The sequence below is a fragment of the Cetorhinus maximus genome, chromosome 4 (genome assembly GCF_964194155.1).
Source record: "Cetorhinus maximus chromosome 4, sCetMax3.hap1.1, whole genome shotgun sequence".
In the NCBI taxonomy this organism is placed as follows: Eukaryota; Metazoa; Chordata; class Chondrichthyes; order Lamniformes; family Cetorhinidae; genus Cetorhinus; species Cetorhinus maximus.
Genome location: NC_135882.1, coordinates 54,621,304 through 54,646,870, shown reverse-complemented (window position 1 = coordinate 54,646,870; position 25,567 = coordinate 54,621,304).

Below are 25,567 nucleotides of genomic sequence, written 5' to 3'. Positions count from 1 at the left end.
TTGGAATAAGTTGGTTTCCTTGACATAATAAATTCAGATATGTCACCATGGCTGAGGGTGCTTCTTTTCTTCTGCAAGTGTATGGCTTCCAAAATTGTAATGAGAGTTTTGTTGGACATTCACCTTTATTAACAAGGCCCTTAGTGACTGTTCCTAACCTGGCAGATTTTGCACTTAGGTGTCGAGGATCGGGCCTACAGCCCAGGCTTGTCCTGGAGGTCAATCTGTGGCGGGCTAGCTGATGGTTCATTGGATTAAAGCCTTCCGGGTGTCCCCTGCCTCTCTGCAGTATGCCCTGGTCAGTGTCTACCCCCTCAGCATTTCCCTGTGCATGCTTATCCTCAGACTCACTGCTGGACTCATCGTGTGCAGCCGCAGCCACTACGTCGATGTCTTCATTGTCCACTGCGTCCCCCCATTCTAGCGCAAGATTGTGGAGAGCGCAGCATGCAACCACTATCAGCGACACACGATCTGGGGGGTACTGGAGTGCAGCCCCTGACTGGTCCAAGCATCGGAAGCGCATCTTGAGAAGACCGATGGTTCTCTCCACCATAGCCCTTGTGGAGGTGTGACACCTATTATACCGCTGCTAAGCTTCTGTTCTTGGATGGCGTAGAGGCATCATGAACCACCTTCTGAGGGGTTAGCCCTTGTCACCCAGTAGCCATCCATCAAGCCGGGCTGGAGCACTGAAGAGCCCCAGTGCCTGGGAGTGTCTGAGGATGTAGGCATCATGGGAGCTGCCTGGGTACCTTGCACAGACTTGTAGAATCAGCATCCTGTGGTCACACACTATCTGCACGTTCATGGAGTGGGAGTCCTTCCTGTTGACAAAGGGACCGGGCTCACCTGCTGGCGCCTTGATGGCCACATGTGTGCAGTCTATAGCACCCTGGACGTGGGGGAAGCCAGCAATGGCCGCGAAGCCTCTGGCTCGTTGTGTCTGGCTTGCCTGGTACCAACGATAGTGGATGAAGGTCAATGCATGCCTGAACAGAGCGTCTGTGACCTGCTTGACACAAGTGTGGACAGCTGATTGGGAGACACCGCAAAGATCACCCACCAACCCCTGGAAGGAGCCAGAGGGATAGAAGTTGAGGGCAACTGTGACCTTCAGAGCCACTGGCATGGGATGTCCACCCACACAGTTAGGAGAGATCTCAGGCCCGATCATCTGATGGATATAGTTGACTGTCTCCCTTGAGAGACGTAGCCTCCTTTGGCACTTCACCTCAGACATATTGAGGTAGCTGCTTCGCCACCTGTAAACCCTGGCAGCAGGATAATGGCGTCTTCTGTGGCCTCTTCTGCCTTGGGCTACCTCTTGGCCCTGCACCCCTTATGCCTGCACCTGTCCACCCAAAGGTACCTCCGCTGGAGGCTGAATGTACACTCCTGCCCTCCTCCCCCTTCTAGCCCTCCCTTCCTCCTCAGAGGAGCTGCCTCCAGTGGACAGTTCAGCTCCCATTCCCAGGCTAAGGGAAACCTGCAGGCCTAGAAAAGATTACTCACTGCAGAGAGCTGACCTGAAGTTTAAGAGTCCAGAAAAAGCAGTTGGTATGCATTTTGAAGTACTGCAGATCACACAAACAAAAATTTTCATAAATAAATACTTGACTGTCCACTCTCGCGACCCCAGTGAGCCTTGTTATCCTGCCCGTGGATGAAGTTAATACAAATGTGTCCTACCCTCCTGCCTGTTGCACCCGTGCGCCGACCCGAAGATTGCACAGGTGCCAAAAAATCAGCATCGATTGGCTCCTCAAGGGCCTTAGGTGGCCTGTTAATTAATGGCGGGCATGCGTTGGACATCATCGCGCGCCTGCCCAGCAAAATATCACAATGGCGCGCGGTGACATCAGGCGCTCACCCAATGTCACCGCACGTCATTTTACACGCAGACCCACACGCCAAAGGAAAAATCCTGCCCATTGTGTCGTCTATCATGATTACTCAATGAACTTGCATTGCCAAAACATAGGTCAATGCAAATTAGATATTAGGTATTAGCTGTGCATCTATACGTAGCAGTTAATTACAACAGCAAAGAATATTGATTTGCAAATATATATATGTTATGATAATGTCTAAAATATTTTGAATCAATACATTTATTTTCGCAAAAGGTAATTTTTCGAAGATTTTTGGGCCAGTTCATATCTCATTTTCATAGATTATCAAATGTTCCTGCTAATTGCCAAGTTATGTCTGAACCTCCTTCCATGTTTCATGGCAGAAGCTTAAAATAGTTTCTTGATGTATCTCACAAGAAACATGTTAGATATCTTGCACCCTTTTATATTTTAAGATGTGTATGAGGTTGAAGTAGTGGATTCCTACCTTTAGAAATGATTTTAATTATCTTCTCAATTTTGATATGTACTTTTTGAATGATCATCCCAATATTCCATTTAAACAGCTCCATTAGGCTATGGTCAAACACCTTTAAAATGGAAATATATGAGATGTCTTCCATTCTCTGACACTGATTGAACTGGTGAGAAAAGATCTCTGGGGTGAAAAGCAAGCGAATCTCTTTACCATGAAATACAACTGGTCAGCAGGTCATCAGCCTCAACCCAGGCAAAGTTTTCATTCAGGTAAATTTAAAGCACACCCTTCATAACAGCTTGCACTATATCTATCCTCCCTGAGTAAGAGAAAGACCCCTCACTCTGCAGAAGCTACTGATCTTTCTCTCTGATCACTATATCTTTGATTATTGTTTCTCTTAATGGAAAAAGATTAATAGACCTCAACAGAGCTAAAAATTGGGAGGGATATAAAACAGGCTGTTGATTCATTATGAGTCATTTTTCACCATTCAAAAAATCAAAATCTATCGCATGATACCTTGAATAAAGATCCATGATATTCAATCAATAAACTTTATTGCTCATTAATAGTCAGTCAGAAGTAGGATTGTCTTAGTGAGAGACAGTGGGCCATAATTTGCAGTAATTAATTAAGTAGGTTTTCCCATGCACATTTAGAGTTTAATATTTGTTTTGTGGCAAATCATTGATGCTTTAGCAATGAGGGAAACAGGGCACCTGGGACCTGAGTGAACGACGCAAAGATTAAGATATCTCCTTAATGGAATTGAATAACTGAAATAAACTGAGCAAAGAATGAGAAGGAAGTATAAATTAGAGTAGGTGAATTCAATACCAAATCAGGTACAAAAAGAGAAAGAAAGAGTTGTAAAGGAACACTGAATTAAGAGAGAGAGGGAGAGAGATGGATAGAAAGGAAAAGTATATTTTGTTTTAATTTTTTAAAATTTGACATTTTTAAAAACTCCAACATCAATTAATACCTGAAGTAATGAGACCCCACACTTATATTGGTACATTTTCAATGACATAGAGGTTATTTATAGGAATTAATAGTTACCACTTTGTAAATAGGGTACTTGAAATGTCAGGACTTAACTTTCAGTGGCATGTTTTGTTCACATATAGTGCACAAACACAGCAACTTTATGCCTTTCAAACTGTTTCAGTGTTGGTGGCATTTTATTAAGTTAATGGTGGAGCGCCACAACTCGGACAGCAACATCTGGATATTTTGAATATTGCTGACAAGAGAGACAGGTTGCCAAAGCTTTTCACCTTGCACGCATTAGGACAAATGCAAGAAGTCTAAATTTCAAATGCTCACAACCATTTGTACTAGAGGAAAAAAGGGTGCTGATTGGCTGTGGCATTGCCATGGAGAAAGCAATGGGGAACTACAGGCTCCTCAAGCTCCCGGCAAATTCAAAAAAGGTGCAAGGCTTGAACATCATCCTTTTGCTTGCAGTGAAGGGATCCCTGCGTAGGAAGCAAGTATAAATGAGCCATGTTACGATCTCAACTGATTATCTTAAATTGGCTATGAATGTAGCTATGAGCACACTCAGGGCGGATTTGTCCCAGGTTTGCACCAAGTGTGGAAAAATGGGCATTTTGCCTGCCAGCCGCAATGGCAGGTTTTCATGCCGTATTGTCCCATTCCCGGCGCATCCCGTCTCATTAATAATGCATTCCTCGGAAACATGCCGGATCACTGGCAGAGTGGCCTCTGATTTGCCAGCCTGCTGTCACCTCAGGCCTTAAGTAATCCAGGTGCCATATTTAAAGGGGGCCCCTGCACAGATCCAACATTCTCTAAGGCATCGGAAGCTGCTGCAAAGTCATGTCTGCCAAAGGGAGTAAACATGTTGCCCCCAAATTTAGCGATACCTCCCACAGGTGCCTACAGGATGCAGTGGAGACCTGTCGTGAAGTCCTCTACCCTGCTCTGGGCGAAGACCAGCAAGGTTACCAACCCAGCATGGGAGGCGGTGGCAGTGGTGCTCAATGCCAACACCCTACAAAAGAAGTCAGCCGCCCAGTGCCGAAAGAGGATGAATGATCTCCGTTCCTCCACTCATCACTCTCAACACACACACTCACGAACTCATCTCACATCCGCGGGGATCTCATTCACTGCCAGAGCAAGGGGCATCACCATTTACTCTCTCACACACACATTCATCTGCCCTGTGGACCGTGTCCTCATCCCATCCATGGCACCACTCACCACCCACAAATCCCAGGCATCCTTCCCATCTGGCCTGGCAGGCATCCTGCTTTTTAAACATTCATTCATGAGATGTGGGCTTCACTGGCCAGGCCAGCATTTATTTCCCATCCCTAGTTGCCCTTGAGAAGGTGGTGGTGAGTTGACTTCTTGAACCGCTGCAGTCCATGTGGTGTAGGTACACCCACAGCGCTGTTAGAAAGGGAGTTCCAGGATTCTTGCCCAGTGACAGCGAAGGAACGGTGATATATTTCCAAGTCAGAATGGTGAGTGACTTGGAGGGGAACTTCCAGGTGGTGGTGTTCCCAACTATCTGCTGCCCTTGTCGTTCTAGATGGTAGTGGTAGTGGGCTTGGAAGGTGCTTATACTCTCTCCATCTGTATTCATGCAGGACAAGTTGGCACACAAAAAGAGGGGAACATCGCAGACTGGTGGAGGAATGCCAGACATCAAGATCCCCACAGACTTTGAAAATTGTGTCATCTGACTGGTCGGTGACAATCTGGACCATTGTTGTGCTAACGTGAGGTCTGCAGCGCTCAGCCAAGTCAGGATCTAGCAGTGCAACATCCATCAGACAACCATGCTGTGAGTCAGTTCCCCTGTTGCACAGTCCCCTGCCATGTCCTAATTATTTCTCCTTGCTTTTGCAGACACATCTGGGAAGCAGCCAAGGGGGTCCAAGACCCAGGTCCTCGACTCAAGCCCCGAAGACACCTTTGAAGAAGAATCTGATGACACCCTAATTCAAGACCCATCAAAACGCTCACCCACACCCTCCACCAGTGCAGAGACACACACCTCAGTGGGAACTAGTTACAGACTAGCCTCAGGGTCACAATCTGGTGAGCACATCGCACTGTCTGATTCACAGCAGGTGGCAGCAGGGACTTCCCAGGTTTCTGGCACTCGGAGGACTGCTGAATGCCAGAAATCTGCTGCATCTGAGTCAGATGAGGAGCCTCTGGACTCGGTCATAGCTCAGTTTCTGGAGCTGCAAAGGCAAGCTCGGGAACATCAGGAAGGGATGTCGGCTGCACTGCTCAGATTGCAAGGCACGATGGAGGTGTCCATCTGCATTCAGTCGGCCAGCAAGACAATGCACTGAGATCAACACTTGTAGGATGGCAGCCGCCATGGAGACCTGGGTCCAGGATGTCGCTCCTGCACTGCTTCATGGGCTGAAGTCCAGTGTTGATACCATAGTTGGCCTCCAATATTGTCAATGTGAGAGGAGTGGGGGTCAGTTCGATCCCACTGCCACTTCCCCTTCTCCACAAGAAGTCAGCCAGGGGCCCTCAGGCACCCATAGGGAGGAGGATCAATGGGCATACCCCAGCCCCACCTCGGGGCCATCCACCGAGGTGACTGCAGGACAGTCCGGCCCATCTGAATCCCCTCTTCCTGTGACCTCAGCAGCTCCAGCTGCACAGGCTGAGGGGGGTGCCACTGCCACACAGCCAGACCCCAAAAGTAGGCTGGGGCCCTCCAGAGGATCCCCGCCAAGGTTATCACAGACAGGGTGTAGCAGTCAGCAGGCTGTAGCCACCTCTGCTGTGGATGTCGGGGGAGAACCAAGATGTAGCGGCAGGGTTAGGAAGTTTAAGAAGATGTAACACTTTTGTGTCACAAACAAATAAACTATGTTAACGAAATCAGGCACAAAATATAAAAGCAGCCCCTTAAAGGGAAACTGCAAAAACAAAAGACAAAATTTAAAGGAAACTTATCAACCTTACATCAAAATGTGATCAAAAAAAACCCCAGTCCCCACCGAGATAAATTGTGCCAGTGAAACTCAAACAGTTGTCAGTTTAGAGCTTGTGGTTTTCAATACAGAGGTCAATGACCCCCCCCAGTTGCCTTTGTTTGAGGGTGTTTAAGAATCAACCACATTGCTGTGGGTCTGAAGTCACATGTAGACCAGACCAGGTAAGGATGGTAGATTTCCTTCCCCAAAGGACATTAGTGAACCAGATGGATTTTATGACAATTGACATTGGTTTTGTGGTCATCAGACTTTTAATTGCAGATTTTTATTGAATCCAAGTTTCATCATTTGCCATGGTGGGATTTGAACCCAGCTCCCCAGAGCATTACCGCAGGTGTCTGGAATACTAGTCCAGTAAAAATACCACTATACCATTGCCTCCCCATATCAAAACATCAAGGATAACTCCCCTGCTCTTCTTTGTTTCTTTTATATATGTTCACCTAAAAGATGAGGCTGTGTTTTCACATTCTATTTGAAAGATAACACCTCCAATGGTGCACAATCCCTTGGTAACTGTACTGAAGTGGATCCTGAACCCACAGTCCTCTGCCTTGGAGGCCAGAGTGCAACCATTGAGGCAAAGAGAAGATAAATATTTCTTCACGCAATTAATTTTTCAACTGTTTTCTTCTAGCAGAAGTCTGAGAGAGCAGAACAACATCCATCCTAACTTGGATTTGAACTGAGCTTGCTGAAGCCACAATGCAAAGTGTCGGGCAGGGGGAGGTGAGGATGGGGGGGGGGAATGAAGGTGTCGGGGGTGAGGTTGGCAGGGGGGAGGGAGTACAGGGGGAGGAGGGGGTAACAAGGGAGAAGAAGGCAACTCGGGGGGGTAGGTGTAAGAGAGGTGGAAGGTGTAAGGGAAGGAGTTCGGAGGGAGTAGGACTGCGGAGAGGAGATGGAGTCCTGGAGGGGGGAGAGTGCGGAGAGGAGAGAAGGTCCAAGAGAGGGGAGACTGTGGAGAGGGGAGGGAGCCCAGGTGGAGGAAGGAGTGCAGGGAATGGAGGGAGTTCATGGGGAGGAAGGAGTGCAGAGACAGGAGGGAGTAAGGTTAGAGGAAGAAGTGAGGGTGTCTGAGGGAGTCAGGAAGGGGGAAGGAGTAAGGCTGGAGGAAGAATAGGTAAGGCTGGCGGAAGGAGTTGAGAATGGGGAAGGACTAAGGGTGGCGGGAGAAGTAAAGATGTCCGAGGGAGTCAGGAAGGAGAGGGGACTAAGAAGGGGGGGAATCCAGGGGTCGGTGGGTGAGTGGGAGGACTAAGGGGGGTGGGAAGGGATCAAGGGATGAAGGGGTTCAAGGGGGGAAGGGGTCTGGAGGGGGAAGGATTCCAAGGGAAAGGAGTCCGGAGGGGCAATGGGGTTTGGAGGGGTGGGGTGGGGTGGGGTTGGAGGGGTGGGGGGGCGGGGGATATCCAGGTGAATGTGCAAGGGAGGGGTCTGATGGTCTGATGGGTCCATGACTGCCTCCTGGGAAGCAAGCTGAGGGTGGGCGTGGTATGGGGAATGGTGATAATCACCAAGGGCAGAGTGAGGCAGTAGGGTGGGAGGGTGAGGGTTGAACAGTAGCGATAGAAGGGACATGCAAGGGTAGTTGGTGGGGACCCAGAGACAGACACAGACCCTAGGGATAGGAAGGAGAGGTCAGGGAGGTGAATGTGGCTGGGAATGGGATTTTCGGAAGGAAGGGAACGTGTATGTTCACCTGGACATCTCCAAAGGAAAAGGGATGTGGCTGGTAGGTCATGAAGGCGATGCAGGGGGTCAACTGTGATGGGGTAAAGGAAATGGCTGACTGGGGGAGGGGAAAAGGTGGGGGAGTTGATGAAAAAGCAAATCCAGACCATATTGCCCCAATTGAAAGTGAAATGAGAGTCATGCTGGGCAAGATCAGGTGTTGCTGGGAGTGTGATCAGTGGATGGGCGGAGATGTAGGTCGGCTCAGGTGGACAACTGAAAGTGAACCCCAGCAGGCAGCACTGAAAATACTGAGGACATTGAGGTGAGTGTGATATGGGAATGATCTGCTTGCCTGGGTGAGTGCTTGCACGAGGCTCTGAAAGGCCCTGCCACACACACACTTCTCCCTCCAGAATCACTTGTTTGTCAGCTGCTCCCTCTGCGCTGACAGAGGACGAGGTTGAGGGGCTCACAGGCAAAGGGGGGTTTAGGAGCTCACAGGCAAAGGGGATTCGAGGGAGAGGACAGCCTCTGAGATTCCTGAGTGGATGACCCAAGGGTGTCCAGCTGCTGTTCCTCCTCCCTTGGGTGCCCGGGGGCCCTGGTCTGACTCCTTGAGGGGGAGGAGCACTGGAGGAATGTCGAGGTGCCCTGTTTCCCCCTCACATTGCCACAGCAGGAACTCACCCATGGCTACAGCAATGGAATGAGGTCTGCACACATCTCCATGTTCTGCTTGACCAGGGTCTCCATGGCACCCACCGTCCTCTCCTCGGAGACCTCCATACACGCACATGTGGGCACCAGTCCATCAGAGAGCAGGCAGACACATTCCTCCAACTTTTGAGCAACTCTGCTGAGGGCTTCCAACAGCTCCATGTGATGTTCCCACGCCTTCTGCTGACTCTCCAAGATGAGTTGGAAGGCCAAATAGAGGCTTGTCACAGATGCCTGATCTCCAGCTGTCCTCCGAGAGCCGGGGAGTTCACACGAATCGGCCTCCTCCTGCTGCTGCAGACACGAGTCCATGCGCTAACCACAGATTGTGAACCTGAGCTTGCTCTAGATCTAGATCCCACTGAGGTGTGTGTCTCTGCATTGGTGGAGGGTGTGGGTAAGCGCTGTGACAGGTCATCCAGGCTGCTTATTTCCAGCTCTTCAATGGAGGAGGTGTCCTCTTGGCTGGAGGTGCGGACGTGGATGAAGCTGAGGGTCTGGCTGGCTGAGGGTGTTGGACGCTTGGCAGAGCTCCCTGTGAACCAAAGTAGAAATAAGTAGTCAAAAGCAGGAGAGAGAATACTTACATTTGCATTGAGAGAGGGATGATGTGGTGCAGGATCCTGATGAGGGTGTTCACTGCTGACCTCAGCATCACTGTAGGCACGATCCATGTCCTCACCAGTCAGCGCGGTGGCACACTCCTCAAAATGAGTGAAGGGCCTAATGTGGGCCACTCCCAGTCTGGGACCTCTCCATGCTGATGTAAGCAGGCTTCTCCTGCATGAAAACAGATGGAGAGAGTGTGAGCAGGAAACATGGGGCTTAATTTTATGCCCAGCTGGCGGGTATGCGCCCGACCCGATTGGGCCTAAAATCGTGCAAGAAGACATCAGGTGAGCGCCATGATGTCACCACACACTCGCACGATATTTCACTCAGTGGGCGTGTGTAAAAGTCGGAAGCATGCCCACCGGCAATTAAGGGAAATTAAGCCCATTAACTACGCAATTGTCTCCGATTTTTCATGGTCCGTCCAGCATTATGGTTGGCAGATGTGTGAATCGGCCAGGTGGCCTTTACATTTTCATCAAATTTCATCCAAAGGCGGGATGAGATTTCCATTGTGAAATTTTTAAAAATACAAATCTGTGGACAGGATTTTAATCATGCCTGTTTGTGATGCATGGACTTTTTTTTTTGGTTTTTAAAGCTTTGTTTTAAGATTTGCAAATCTGCAGTTCCCTGAGGCAGCTGTCTGCTTTCAGAGAGCTTTCTCGCAGCGCTCACCCACGCCCACAGAAATGTCATCGCCCACCCTCTTCCAGCCCCCACCCCGGCAGCATTTCCCAGCCGCCCCCCAGCCCACCGATCTCACGCACACACCAAGGGTAAAATTCAGGCTATGGCACTGCATGGAATGTTTGTGTGATGAACGGAGCCATGGGCAGGATGAGGATGCGAACTCGAGGGGGTCGAGGGTGTGTGTGAAGGTTAGTGGTGCTTTCCCTTGAGGTGTGATGTCTGTGTGGATGTGTGATGTGTTTGTGAGTGTGTGAGTTGAGAGTGATGAGAAGAGTGAATTACCCTGGCGGAACGGATGGGACCATTCATCCTGTAGCGGCACTGGGTGGCTGTCCTCTTTTGCTGACCACCGCTGCCACCGCCTCCCATGCTGGATTGGTGATGCTGCTGGCTCACCTGCAGCCAGATCCGGAGTAGAGGACATCAGGGTGGGCCTCCACAGCAGCCAAAGGGCGCTCGAGGGATGCGTCACAAAACCTGGGGGCTGCAGGCTTTTTGCTTTTCTTCCATGCAGCGGTAGTGGGCTGGGAGCACTAACAGATGTGTGCATGGCTGGGTTTTAAATATGGCACCTGGTGTGATGACGTGGCAAGGTGATAACGTGGTTGAGATCCCATCCCATCCACCATGGAAACGGCATGTTTCTCAGGAACGCATAATTAATGCAGGTTTGAGATGATACGGCGTGAAAAGCAGCCATTGCAGCCAGCAAGTACAACATCGTTTTACCCGCTCGCTATCGCACTTAGTGCAAATCTGGGACGATTCTGCCCTGAGTCTAGTGAGGGGCCTATGAGCGATGGCTCACTGTGGATCTTCAGCTGCATATGCAGCAGGCCCTGCTTCCCCTTTATCTTGAGGGTGGTGCTCCTCCCTTTGCCAACCCAGGTGCCTACGCCATTCCCTTCTTCTTCTCTACTCCCTGTAAGCCATACGGCATACTGCTAAATCACCAGGCTCCATGATCCTGACGTTCTCCTCCTGCAGGACCAAAGAGAGAGACGTGTGGGTTAGCATCTGTGCCTTGAGAACCTCTCTTGGTTGAAACTGAAGGTCCCTGCACGCATGCAGGAGAGTGCTGGCCACCACTAGGATGACCAGTGTGGCACGCTCATTAGCTGTCCAAAACCCCACCCCCCTCTGCCCCACTCCACCTGACCGATTGGCGGCAGCTTTGGCCGCTGGACTGTATGCTGTGCTCTCAGCTCAGGCGCAGACATTCTCCTAGCCCATACTTCAAGGCTGCACTGTTAGCTTGAACCATAATGGATACTGGTCCACATTTTAATGAAGACATTGCAAGGGGCTGTGCGCACCTCCACCAGTGTCTGCGCCATGGCCCCCTTTTGCAAGGGGATTGTACAACTTGCCCAGTCAGCCAATTGGTCTGCTGCCCCCTAAAATGCACATTAATCCGCAGCCTGTGCCCAAGGGCTGAAAAGTTTGGGAGCATTTGGTGGCATTTTCATGCTTTTGCATTGTTTGAGCGGGCAGAAAAGCTTCAGATGCCCAACTCCAAGCATGTCAATGGAGCTGCAGCTGGATGATCTCAGCTGCAGAAGAATGCTCATATTTGACAAGCTTTTCCAAGTGTGTGGCCGCTTCCCTCATCCCCCCTACCCCCATGTCCACCGGCATGAGCTTGAGTATTTCCTTCGGTCTGCCTGTGCTGCCTTGCTCCCCACACCCCAACCCCTGGTCCGACCCGCACTGGAACCCTTGCCCCGCACCGAACAGAAAACCAGGCTGGAAAAAGTGACTTGCCTGTGCAGCACCTCTTCCTCGATGTCCTACACATGATGCTTGTGAGTGCTGCACAAGGTTGTGTGCACTCACCTCCGAGTGTCACTCGAAGTTCAGCTCACCAGGTGCACACCTTTTAAAGGCAGTTGTGAAGCCCACCATTCTGCAGTCACGCTGACTGGGCGGTAAATTTGACGTGGGGGGATGATTCCGCTGAGCAGGGTTTATAATTAGATGCAAATGTATTAAAATGACGTTCCCGATGTGCGGTGGCAGAAAACACGGACCGCCATTGACGGTTGGAGTGGACAATCACAAACTGGTTTCACAATGGCATAAAACCGATTTTTGGCCTTCTCGCCATATTGCAACCCGCACCCCCAGCTTCGCCGACCTGACACCAATGGGGCCAGAAAATTCCAGCCTCAGGGTTGTGTAGCAAGTGCCGCCCAAAGCGCGGGCTGCTTGATTATGGTCTGCACTTTGCCAATTACGAACAACCGAAGGAACGTGCTGTTTGGTGTCAGCTGTGGCTCAGTTCATAGCACCCTCGCCTTTGAATCAGAGGGTTGTGGGTTCATGTCCCACTCCCGGAAAACCAAAAACTGTGATTGTACTCGAAAGAGTTGTGACTGTAGATAACTCGAAAGAGTTTGATTCGATCAATCAATCATTGGGACGTTATGCCTAAATACTTGGCATTGCACCATCACTGAAATTCATACACAATGTTGCTCAATTGTGTGGTAGGCAGAACGTCTTTTTTTGGATATTTGTATTTAACTGTGTATCTGTCCCTGAAGTTGCAATAGCATTTGTGCATAAACAATTATGTGCATCATTAGCTTTGCCATTATTTTGACAGCAAACTCTGGCCTGAGTCATTTCAGGTCTTGTTTTGCCCACCCAAAGGATTGTTTTTCATCAATTCCAAAAGCTAGAGGAGAGATAAAGAGTGAAAGTTAAAAGGGTCAGGAAGGTTAATTATATAATGTTATTTTAAGAGTTAGTTAATCGCTTAAGTCTCTGAAGTAAAGAAAGACAATTCTAGATAACAAATGGGGAATTATAGGCATGCAAGATTAGCTAAAGCCAGAAGTAGGAGATCCTCCTCCAGGTATCATGCCCTAAGAAGGTATTGGCAACCATGGACTTCCATTGGATTGGTCCATCATTATGCTTGGCAAAGTACTGTTGCCATTGCCTCCTGCAGTATGGCTGGCCTCCCTCTCTTACCGCCTGCTGCAGGCATATTGGAAGGATTTACAGACTAACAATAAACCTGCTTGGCCACATTATGAATACACCTCAAATTCTGAAGTGGAATTTAGACCCAGAGTTTTTGGCTTAGAGGTAAGGATGCTACCAATGCACCACAAGACCAGCAGGAAATCATTGATGAAAAAAAAAAATCATCCAGAGACAAAGCCTAAGCACCCTTAAAAAGATAGAATTACCAAAAGAGACAGCAATTAATCTATACAAAGGAAAGCTTCTATATATTATGCTCATATTACAAAAGTGTGGAATGAATAGTGGAAAGTAGCTGTGATATATTAAATATCAATTGCAAACTTGCTAGGCTGTACTGTCATTTTGACTGGATTGGCTGCAGTTATTCTGTTATTAAACAAAATCAAGCCATATTGAAAAATTGTGGTGCATTTAAGCTATTCTTATGCTTGTTGTTGTTTAATTTCTTCTGATTGGCACTAAGTGCCAAAACATTTTAGTTTAATCATTAACACTTGACCTTGTGATGGTGTTGATTGTGCTACCTTTGTTCAATTAAGATGCATTACTTAATGCATTTCATGTGTCTGACTTCATCTTTAACGACTCTGGCAGGCAGGAGTTAAATTGCTCTTCGCTTCGCGTTGAACTGCAATCATGCTGTGATTGATTTGGTGTGGTTAGTTATCAATATTATGCAGAGCAGTCCAAAGTCATGCTAAATTAAGCATATTATAAATCCTAGACATGAAGAGTAGGTTCCAATGAAATCCTTTAATGTCTCTTTATTAGTGAAGTGGGAAGATGTTTTGATACTATAATATGAAATATATACATGCATTTTGTTTCTTGCATATTGTACAAGATTTAGCATGCATGTATTTTAAAATTGGCACTTTCATCCTTTTCCTTTTGCAATCTGTCATTCCTTCTACAGTTTACAGGCTTTTAAAACCCACTTTTGGCATCACCTCATCATTCATTTTTTGACAGCCATGTTCAGGATAATCTTAAAGGGACTTCTAAATGCTGCCACCAAAAAGTAAGCTTCATTAAAATAGAATTGGGAGGTGGAGGTGTGCACCTCCTGGCCTCACTATACTGAAGATCAAAGCTGGCCTCTGATTGGTCCCATCATTCTTTTCAGATCTTTTCCCCCATCAGCAAACCACCCCTTTCCCTGTCCACTCCACCAATAGTGAGGTACTCTGTCCTGACCATTTTCTCTCCTCTCAGCTGCAACCCTCTTCCCTAATGTAATGGTCGCCTCTCCCGATTGTCCATAATCTCCCCACGCTATCCCAAACATTTTCTCTTTTGCCAACTGACCAAGAGCAGCCTCCAACCGCAAACAACAGATCTCACCTGTCCCGCATCTCCTAATTGTTTCCCCCTTTCTCTAATTCTCTCCTCCTGATCAGGCCTCTTCCTCCTGATGTTCCCCCACCAAACCCAACTCTTAGGTGCCACCACTACACAGTTGCTTCCCAAACTTCCTGATCACTGCTCTGTCCCAATCGCTTACTCTTACTCCCATGCACCCGCTCTTTACAAATCATTCCCTCCCACTCCCCATTCCTAGTCACCTCCAAACTCTTCCAATTGCAACTGCCTTCCTCCCAACCCACAACCCCTCCTAGCTGCTCCCTGACCTCTCATGGATTCAACCCACCCTCCTGATCAAACCTCCAAATCTCAGGAACCCCTTTCCTCCTGGAGCCTCCCATAAATATTGTAAATATCTTTATAATAATGGACAACACTTATCTCCTTCATTTATATTTGACAGAGCTTGTGATTTATATGTACCTCCTTTTGCGGTATTAATTCTTTTGGAAGTTTGTTAGCTAAGCTGAGCGTTAGTTGTTGTTCCAATGTTAATTCTGTAGTGCTGCATATTGGTCTCCATTTTGCGTATGATATCTTGCAGCTTTCCAAGTCTAAGCCCAAGTTAGATACCCAAGTCGTAGTACTGTGTGTTGTTAGGTGGATTGCCTTGAATTTAGTGACAATTTTTTGTAGGCCACATTATTCATTCACAGTGATGACCAGTCTGATCTGGGTGACTTCGGTAGTCTGCTGGGCTGATATTGTAATTCCATTTCTGGAGGAGGTCTGATGCTCTTGCATGGAGAATGCGGATCATTTTGAGTGTAGACAACTGTTTTCGAGGAGGTTGAAATCTGAATGCTCTACTGTCAGATCAGTCACCAGATCTTTGTTGGTGATATTGGTGTCAGCCCAGAGGTTGTGTCATTTGTCCTTTTGTCAAAACCTGTTTCATTCCAATCGTTCACAGAGCTCCAGAAAGGTTTCATCATTTGAGTTGGTAGATTCTGAAGGTCTTCATGATTGACAGTTCTGGGTTGGCATTTCCTACTCCCAGTTCAAGTCAGAAGGTGGGATATTAGACAGGTTGGGAGCCATTGTACAGCTGATAGTTTCCATGTACCACTGATTATCCACATTGATGTGTTGAGGACAGTGTCCAAGCATTTTGGGTGGCTGCTGTCTGCCCATACTGAGGAGCAGTATTCTGCTGAGGAGTACACAAAAGCAATACTAGCAGTATAAAGAGTGAGTGCACGGGATCCCCAGATGATGCATTTTAGTTTCCAGATAATGTGGGCCTTGTTTCCCACCATCAGATGCCGGAACCTCATTCTAACACATATACATATCATCCCCCCACATGTTTGCACGCCAACGTGTTTCACAACTGTACATAAGCGACATGCACCTGGTGAGCTGCACTTCGCTTGGAGCTTCAAGGTTTGTTTGCCCACCTTGCTTTGGGCAGCACTCACAGTCATCAGCACCTGGCTTCTCAGACAGAGAATTTTAGGGGGGCACTGCGGCCAGTCTCTACCTACCAGACCAGCCATAAGGTGGGAACGGCTTCTCAACGGCTGCAGCGCTAAGGCTTGCTTGGTGAAGGGCGAGAAGTGACCTCAGGCAAGGGAAAAGGCTGCAGAGCGACAGCTATACTGGGGAAGGGGGGTATCCCAGGGTGTGTGTGGGGGTACCAGTTGATCTGTTTAACTGGCCTCAAGATGGTGAGGGCTGAGGAGGCAGTCTCTAGAGGAAATAAGGCCAGATGGGGATGTGAGGGTGTATATGAAAGAATGAGTGATGATGTCCCTTGAGCTGGCAGTGAGTGAGATGCCAGTGAATATGTGATGGGCTTGAGTGTGTGAGTTTAGAGAGATGAGATGGTTGCCTTACCCTGGCGGCACGGATGAGATCATTCATCCTCTTTCTGCATTGAATGGCCAACCTCTTCTGTGCAGCGTTGGCACTGATCACCACTGCCATTGCCTACCAAGCCAGAGTGGTAATGTTGCTGCCCCCCCTCCTGTGGCCAGAGCAGGGATAGTGGACATCATGGCAGGCTTCCACGGCGTCCAAAAGGTGCTCAAGGGATGTGTCACTAAATTGTGGGGCTGCAGTCTCCTTGCCTTTCAGGGCCATGTCTTCTGTGCAGCAGTAATGGTCTGGAAGCACTGATAGGTAGGCACGCGGCTGCACTTTAAACATGGCACATGGCGTGATGAAGCAACGAGCGAATCAGAGCCCGCCCATCATCGAAATGGCGTGTTTCCCGGGAATGCGTGAGTAATGAGGTGGGATTGGGACTATACGGCGTGAAAAGTTGTCATTGCAGCCAACGGGTAAAACGTCATCTTTCCTGCCCACTATTGCACTTAGTGCAAACCTGGGACGTATCTGCCCTTGGCTCTATTCAGATGTTCACAGCACGTGAGGTTGCAGTCCAGGCCGACTCCAAAGTACCTGGGATATGGTTTATTTTTACTGGTTTGCTTCAAAAAGCAAATCTGGAATTTGCTGTTAGCCAGTCAATTGCTAAGGTGGAAAGTGGTGACTGCAGCCTGAGTTGAGTTTGGGTGGTGTCTTCTCAGACCTGGGACAAGGTGCTTCTGAATTGCTCAGCGTGTGTTGCCTTGGTAGCAAGAGCCAGATCATCTGAATCAGCAAACTTCCTAGAGGTGATGGGAGGCGTGTTGCTCACAGATTTTGAGGTGGATAGGAGCTAAAAGAGAGCCTTGGGGAAGTCCAAGTGTCCTTGTGGAACATGTTTGGTCTCTGAGTGAAGCCCTATATCTTTGATTGCTAAGCATTGAAGAAAGGACACAAATTTTAGCGTGGCACTGGAAAGTTCTGGCAGTCACCACACTGTTGTATGTTGATGAAAGGTCGATGAGAGCAACACCTGTCTTGTGCACGTGTTGGTAACCAGTCTCAATGTGGGTAGTAAATGTGGGTACTTGGCTAACACAGCTCCTACCAGGCCTGAAACTAGCTTGGTCCTTAGGGAGGTGAGGCTCCAGCAGTGGAGAGAGACACACCAGGAGGAGATGCTCCAAAGGTTTGTAAGAGATGCATAGTAGAGATGTGGGCCAGTAACTAGCTGACTCAGCAGGAGGTTTCCCTGGCTTAAGGATAACAATTACTTCAGCTTCTCTCCAGGTTGATGGAATGTAGCCAGTTGCAAGGATATTAGTAAAGAAAGGAAGAAGTCACGTCCATTATGTCCCAAGTTCTTCAGGGATTCAGGAGAGATGCCATATACAACTCAACTGTATATTTGGTTTTTATTTGATTTCTGATGCTAATTTTAAAAATAATTTTAAATTTAGCATGAGTCATTAATTCTTAGCTACATCTAATTTAGTATTTTCTTAGTTTTGATATAACCTCATTTTATGCAATGAGACAAATTATAATTAATGTGCAGTGCACATGGTTAATGAAATGCTAATTTTCAAGAAACCACTACATGGGCACTTTTTAAATTCAAATCTGCTTCAAAAAATGATGCAAATGAGGAAAGGTGTTCAAATATTCTGCTCTTGTTTGAACTGCAATGTAACCTGATATTATAGCTGATTCATCTTATTACAAAGGAGGAGTTTTTTTCAAGTCAAGTGTAGTTGGCTTCAGAGCACGTACAATTTAGGCAATTGAAATTCGAGTTACAGGGGACGCAGCAATACCTCCCACTATATTGCTAAGAATATATGAACAGATAATCATGGAAAAAACTGCTTGAGATGAGACATGTTCTACTAGGCTTCTGGGAATTGAAGCTCCTCCACCACTCATCCCCCAACCACAACCACCACCTCCACTAGTTAAACCACCACCTCCACTAGTAGAATAATAGACTGATACAATGTGGGAGGCCATTATGCCCATTATGCCTGTGCTACCTATTTGATTGAATAATCCAATTAGTTCCACTTCCCTGCTGCTTCCCCACATCCCTTAAAATTTCCCTCATTCAAATATTTGCCCAGTTCATTTTGAAAGTAATTATTGAATTTGCTTTCACCTCCTTTTACACAATTCATTTCCGATTATAACAGTTGCCATGTAGAATAAAAATCTCTCATGTCACCTTAGTTCTTTTGTCAATTGTCTTAAATCTTTGACCACGAATTACTGACATTTGTGCCACTGGAAACTGTTTCTCCTTACTTAACATATGTAAAATTTAACTCATTCATTTTTGCACACCTGTATCAATTCTTCCCTTAACATTCTCTGCTCTAAGAAGAACAACCTAAACTTCTGTAGTCTCATGTAAGTGAAGTCCCCTGGTACAATCCAAGTAAATCTCCTACTGCACCTTCTCAAAGGCCTTGACATCCTTCCTAATGTGTTGTGCCCAGAATTGGCTACAATACTCCAGTTGAGTCATAACTATTGTTTTATAACGGCTTAGAATAACTTTCTGGGTTGTGTACTCAATGCCTATATTTATCAAGTCAAGGGTTCTGAATTTCATTTTACCAGCCTCCTCAACTTGTCAGTCACTTTTAAAGACTTGTGTACAAACACTACCTGGTCTCTCTGTTCCTGCCTCTCTTTCATTCTTCCCAATCAAATGAATCACATCACATTTTTCTTTTAATATTCATCTGCCATGCGTCTACCCATGTCACCATTCTGTCTACATGCTCCTAGTGTCTGTTACTACCTTCGTCTCTATTATATTTCCAAATTTCCTGTCATCAGTAAACTTTCTAGCTATGCCTTATAGTCCAGGTCCAGGTCATTAATAGATATCAAGAAGAGCAGTGGTCCCAACATCAATCCCTGGGGAGCACCACGTCACACATTCCTGTAGTGTGAAAAGCAACTTCTCACCACTATTCTCTGCTTTTCCTTAAACAATTGCATAGAGAAAAAAAACTTCCACTTATATAGCATCTTTCACAAGCTTATGACATCCCAAAATGCCTTGTAGTCAATTAAGTACTTTAAATGTATTCACCATTGTAATGTTGAAAACACAGCAACTAATTTGCACACATTAAAGGTCAGCGAAATGATAACCAGAAAATTTGTTTGTTAGTTATGTTGATTCAAGGATGAATATTGGCCAGGGCGCTACATAGAACACCTTTGCTGTTCTTTGAAGAGTGCCCTGGCATCTTCTATATTCACACAAAAAGGCTCATTTAGCAACCCATTCAAAAGACTGCACTTCTGACAGTGCAGCATTTCCTCCATACTGCACTAGAGTGTTAGACTAGATTTTATACTAATGGGCAAAATTGTCCCATATTTGCAATAAGTGTGATAGCGGACAATATCGTGCCCAATCCCGCCTCATTAATCATGCATTCCTGGGAGACATGCCGTTTCGCTGGCAGGCAGGCTCTCATTCGCGTGCCACGCCATCACCTCGCTCTTTCCTCACGCTGGGAACTATATTTAAAGTGCAGTCCTGCGCACACCTCTCAGTGCAGGAGGGCACCAGTGAAGACATGGCCCCAAAAGCCAAGAAGAGTGCAGCTCCCCCGATTCAGTGACGCATCCCTGGGATGTTTCTGGACACAGTTGGAGTCCACTGCGATGTCCTCTACCAATGTTCTGGCTGTTGGAGTTGGAGGCTCAGCAGTGTCACTACTCCAGCTTGGGAGGTGGTGGCAGTGGTGGTCATTGTCAACATTGCACAGAAGAGGTTGGCCATCCAGTGCAGAAAGAGGATGAATAATCTCATTCGTGCCACCAGGGTAAGGCAACCATCTCATCACTCTAAACTCACACATTCACAAGCCCATTACACATTCACAGGCACCTCACTCACTGCTGGCTCAAGGGAAATCGCCACTCACTGGCCGGGATTTTACATGCCCGCCTTCATCGGGCGTGTTCAGTGGCATGAGCGGACAATATGGTGAGAAGGCCAAAAATCAGTTGTGAAACCAGTTTGCGATTGTCTGCTCCACCTGCCAATGGCAGGCCGCATACCTCGCCATTGCACGTCAGCAACCTCATTGTAATACAGCAGCATATCATTATAAGGCCAGCCAGCCGGATTCATTTCCCCCACCAAGCCACCCCACCATCCTCCCAGATGGTCCACCCACATTGGCAGGAAAACATGCCGATGTGGTCCACAACACTATATAAATGGTATGCTCTTGGCAGGCTGCAATTTGCTCGGGACTTAAAGGTTTGTTTGTCTACCTTGCTTCAGTCAGCACTCGCAGCCATCAGCACCAGGCTTCACAGGCAGCACCACATCACTTTTAGGGGGGCTCACAGCAGGTCCCTACCTACCAGATCAGCCATATGTGGGTGGCTTTTCAATGGCTGCAGGGCTAGGGCTTGCGTGGGGAAGGGGGAGAAGTGGCCTCAGGCAAGGGAAGAGGCTGCAGGACGAGAGCTGTACTGGGGAAAGAGGGTATCCCAGGATGTATGTGGGGGCACAAGTTGATCTGTGAAACTGTCCTCAAGATGGTGAGGGCTGAGGAGGTAGCCTTCAGAGGAGATGAGGCCAGATAGACATGTTAGGATATGGGTGTGAGAATGGGTGGTGATATCCCTTGAGCTGGCAATGAGTAAGATGCCAGTGAATGTGTGATGGGCTTGAGTGTGTGAGTTTAGAGTGGTGAGATGGTTGCCTTATCCTGGCTGCACAGATGAGATCATTCAGCTTGTATCTGCAACATATTGCCAACCTCTTCTGTGCAACATTGGCACTGATCACCACTGCTTACCAAGTCAGGGTGGTAATGTTGCTGCCTCTCCTGTGGCCAGAGCGGGAATAGAGGACATCACAGCGGGCCTCCACGGTGTCCAAAAGGTGCTTGAGGGCTGCAGTCTTCTTGTCTTTTGGGACTATATCTTCCTTGCTGCAGTCCTGAGCTGGAAGCACTGAGCGCGGCTGTACTTTGAATGTGGTGCCTGCCGTGATGAAGCAGCGAGGTGACGGTGTGGTGGGTGAATGAGACTCCGCCCGCCATGGAAATGGCATGTTTCCTGGGAATGCATAATTAATGTGGCCGGTTTGGATCGATACAGCGTGAAAAGCCGCCATTGCAGCCAGCACGTAAAACTCGTTTTACCCGCCCACTACCACACTTAGTGCAAATCTGGGATGATTCTGCTCACTCTCTCATGCACACCCTTCCATCTCCATCTGGCCTCATCTGCTCTGGACACTGCCTCCTCAGCCCTCGCCCTCTTGCGGCCACTTGCACAGATCAACATGTGCCCCCACACACATCCTGGGACAGCCTCCTTCCCCAGTGATGCCCCAGCTCTGCAGCCTGTTCCCTTGCCTGAGGCCACTTCTCCCCCTTCCCCTAGCAAGCCCTAGCCCTGCAGCTGTCTGGTAAATAGAGACCTACCCAGGAGCCCCACTAAAAGTGATGTGGTGCTGCCTGCGAAGCCTGGCATTAATGACTGCGAATGCTGCCCAAAGCCCGGTAGGCAAACAAGCCTGAATGACGTGCAGCTGGCCAGGTGCGTGTTCAGTTGTGCGATCACGCCGACCTGCTCGGATGACCCAGCGTGAGGGATTGATTCTGGCGGGCTGGCCTTATAATGATATGCAGGCGTGTTACAATGAGGTTCCCCTTGTCCGACGGTGGAAAAGGCAGCCTGCCATTGATGGGCAGAGCGAACGATTGCAAATTGGCTTCGCAATGATGTGAAAGTGATTTTTGGCCTTCTCGCTATATTGTCCATTCGCCCCGCCAGACACACCCGATGCCAGCAGCACAGAAAATTCCTCCTCCCAGGTTTGCACTAAGTGTGGTAGCGGGCGAAAAAAGAACATTTTACCTGTCGGCCACAATAACAGCTTTCCACGCCGTATTGTCCCAATCCTGCCCCATTAATGATGCATTCCCAGGAAACACGCCGTTTTGATAGCGAGCAGGCTCTCATTTTCCCACCACACCATCACCTCGCCGCTTCCTCATGTCGGGCGCCGTATTTAAACTGCAGCTGTGCGCACACCTCTCAGTGCTTCCAGCCCAGGACTGCTGCAAAGAACACATGGCCCTGAAAGGCAAAAAGACTGCAGCCTCCCGATTCAGTGACCCTTCCCTGGAATGCCTTTTGGTTACCGCGGAGGCCTAGCGCGATATCCTCTACCCCCAGTCTGGCTGCAGGAGGCCCATCAGACTCACCACTCCGGCTTGGTATGCGATGGCAGTGATGATCAATGCTAATGCTGCACAGAAAAGGTCGGCCATCCAGTGCAGAGAGAGGATGAATGATCTCATCCGTGTTGCCCGGGTAAGACAACCATCTCATTATTCTAAACTCACACATTTAAGGCCATCAGACATTCACTAGCATCTCACTCACTGCCAGCTCAAGGGACATCATCATGCACTCTCTCACACACACCCTCACATCTCCATCTGGCCTCATCTCCCCTGGAGACTGCCTCCTCAGCCCTCACCATCTTGAGGCTAGTTGCACAGATCAACCTGTGCACCCCACACACCCTGGGATAATATCCCCCTTTCCAAGTACAACCTTAGCTCTACAGCCTTTGAAAAGCCACCCCTGCCTTCTAGCTGGCCTGGTGGGTAGAGGCCTGCCCGTGAGCCCCCCTAAAAGTGATGTGGTGCTGTCTGCGAAGCCTGGCGCTGATGACCACAAGTGCTGCCCGAAGCATTGTAGGCAAACAAACCTCCAAGTCCCAAGCGAAGCTTAGTTCGCTAGGTGCATGCCACTTATGTACAGTTGTGAAACATGTTGGCGTACAATCAAATGGAGGGGATGGCTCTGGTGAGCTGGGTTTATATGATGCACAGATGTATTACAATGAAGTTCCCAACATCTGATGGCGGACTGTTGCAGACTGGTTTCATGACGTTGTGAAACACATTTTTTGGCATTCGCAACATATTGTCTGCTCACGCCACCAAACAACCCTGCCGTCATCAGGCGCAGAAGATTCCGCCCAATGTCTCAGGAGTGGGACTTGAACCAACTCAGGCAAGAATTCTACCATTGAGTCATGACTGACACAAGAGGGAATCAGATAAATATCTCAAAAAAGAAAAAATATTTAAGGGTACATTGGTAGAACAGGAAAATGTTTGGAAGGAGCAGGGGCACAAGCCAATGGGACTGAATGCCTCTTTCTATGCTTAAATTTCAATGATGAATGTTTTTGCACAGAGAGGGGAATTGAGGAATATGATGAGGGGGCAGATGGGATTTATTTACAAGAAAAGGGAAGCTTTTGCCTGAAATTTGTTATTAGATTTTCCGATGGTTACTATCACAGGAAAGGACTGTTTGGTGACAATAACTCCACTCATGATTCCAGCCCTAGTGTATTTTTAGAACAAGCTTGACCAATACTAGTATTAGGTTTTATATAACCGCTCTGCAGTATTACATTAAATGATAAGATAACATACAGCTAGTACAACCTGGATTCCAGGTGCGGACTGATCATTTTGACTCTCTAGGCTGCCCGTGTGGCTGTAGGCTTTGACTGACCATGTCAGTGCCCCAGACCCCAGGAGAACAACACAACACAGTTTCTCAGAGCTGGGGTGACCAGCTCCAGCCTCCAGCAGGTTCTACTCTTACACTATCAGCAACCTTGGGCTGTGCCTGCATACAACATAATAAGTGGTTGGGCATTTGTTTTTTTAATTCATTTTATGGGATGTGGGCTTCGCTGGCTAGGACAGCATTTATTGCCCATCTCTAATTGCCCTTGAGAAGGTGGTGGTGAGCTTCCTTCTTGAACTGTTGAGGCCGCATATTTAGGTGATTACAAAAGCAAAACACTGTGGATGCTTGGAATCTGAAATAAAAACAGAAAATTTTGGAAACACTCAGCAGGTCAAGTGGCATCTGTGGAGATAGAAACAGAGTTAATAGGCAGAATTTTGCCCTTGATGGGCGGGCGGGCCCCACCGGCTCGGCGGCGGGCAGGTAGCCGATCGCCGCAGCTGAAACGGGCCCTGCCGCCATTTTGAGTGGGCGAGCCAATTAAGGCCCGCCCAGTGGGCTGCCCGACGGGAAGCGCTATGTGCTTCCTTTGTGGGGGAGGGGGGAGGGGAGGGATTCCCCAACTGTCAGAGTGCGCTCTTTAAGAGTTGTCTAAGGGAGAGCGCTGAAAGTTTTATAAATTTCAAAAATAGAAAAATAAAAAAATTATTAACATGTCCCCCTCATGTGACAATATCACACGAGATGGGACATGTTAATAAATATGACATAAAGTTTATTAAAGTTTTTTATAACAGGCATGAAACCACATCCCGCCAGTGGATGAGGTTTCATGTTTTTTCAGAAGCCCGCTGGGGCTCCTGGCCTGCCCGCCAGCCTTAAGGTTGGACGGGCAAGGCCTTTAATTGCCCTAATTATTCTGTCAATGGCCTCAATTGGCCATTGACAGGTCGGCGGGCAGACAGCTGATCGCGCTGTCCACCTGCCTTCCTGAATATTTAAATGGGGTGGGATGACGTTGGGGGGAACCTCTGACCTCATCCCAAGTCATTTTCGCGTCGGCGAGCAGGCCCCGCCCCCAGCTCACCGATGGAAAAATTCTGCCCAATGTTTCAGGTCAATGTTTCTTTCATCAGAACATTTTTTGTTATTATTTAATTGCTTACCCCTCTTCTTATCTTTTCGGTTTCCAACTCTGTTCTGCAAGCTTCTTTTATTGTGCTGTTAGCATGTAGACTAATCTTTATCTTTCACCTTGTGTTGTGTTTTGTCAACTAGCCTCTTATCATGGCATGAACACTTTTTCTTGTCCTGGGTGTTCATCATTCCTGATCCTTGTGTTTCCAAACTATCTTTTGTTCAGACATAGAGACAAGATCCAAGTTTCCCTTTCCTCCACATTTGCTCTAATACTAAAAATGCTAAGGGAAAGCATGTTAGAATCCTAAAATATTCTCTCAAGCTGATTGGTTTCTCCTATCCAAAAAAAAATCTTATTTTCTTATTTTTAAGTGATTTGCAGCTGGATCCATATTGTTACCAAATATCTTCTGATGAAGGGTCATACGGACTCGAAACGTCAACTGTATCCCTCTCCGCAGATGCTATCAGACCTGCTGAGTTTTTCCAGGTATTTTTGTTTTTGTTCTAGATTTCCAGCATCCACAGTATTTTGCTTTTATCTTCACACCTTACCTCACCAAATGCTGCTTTCTTTCGTTTCTTCTTTCCTTACCTTAATTGTAATGGTTTGCCCCAGGGTACAAGCAATTCTATTGTCTTGCATGAAACAAAGAACAATAATA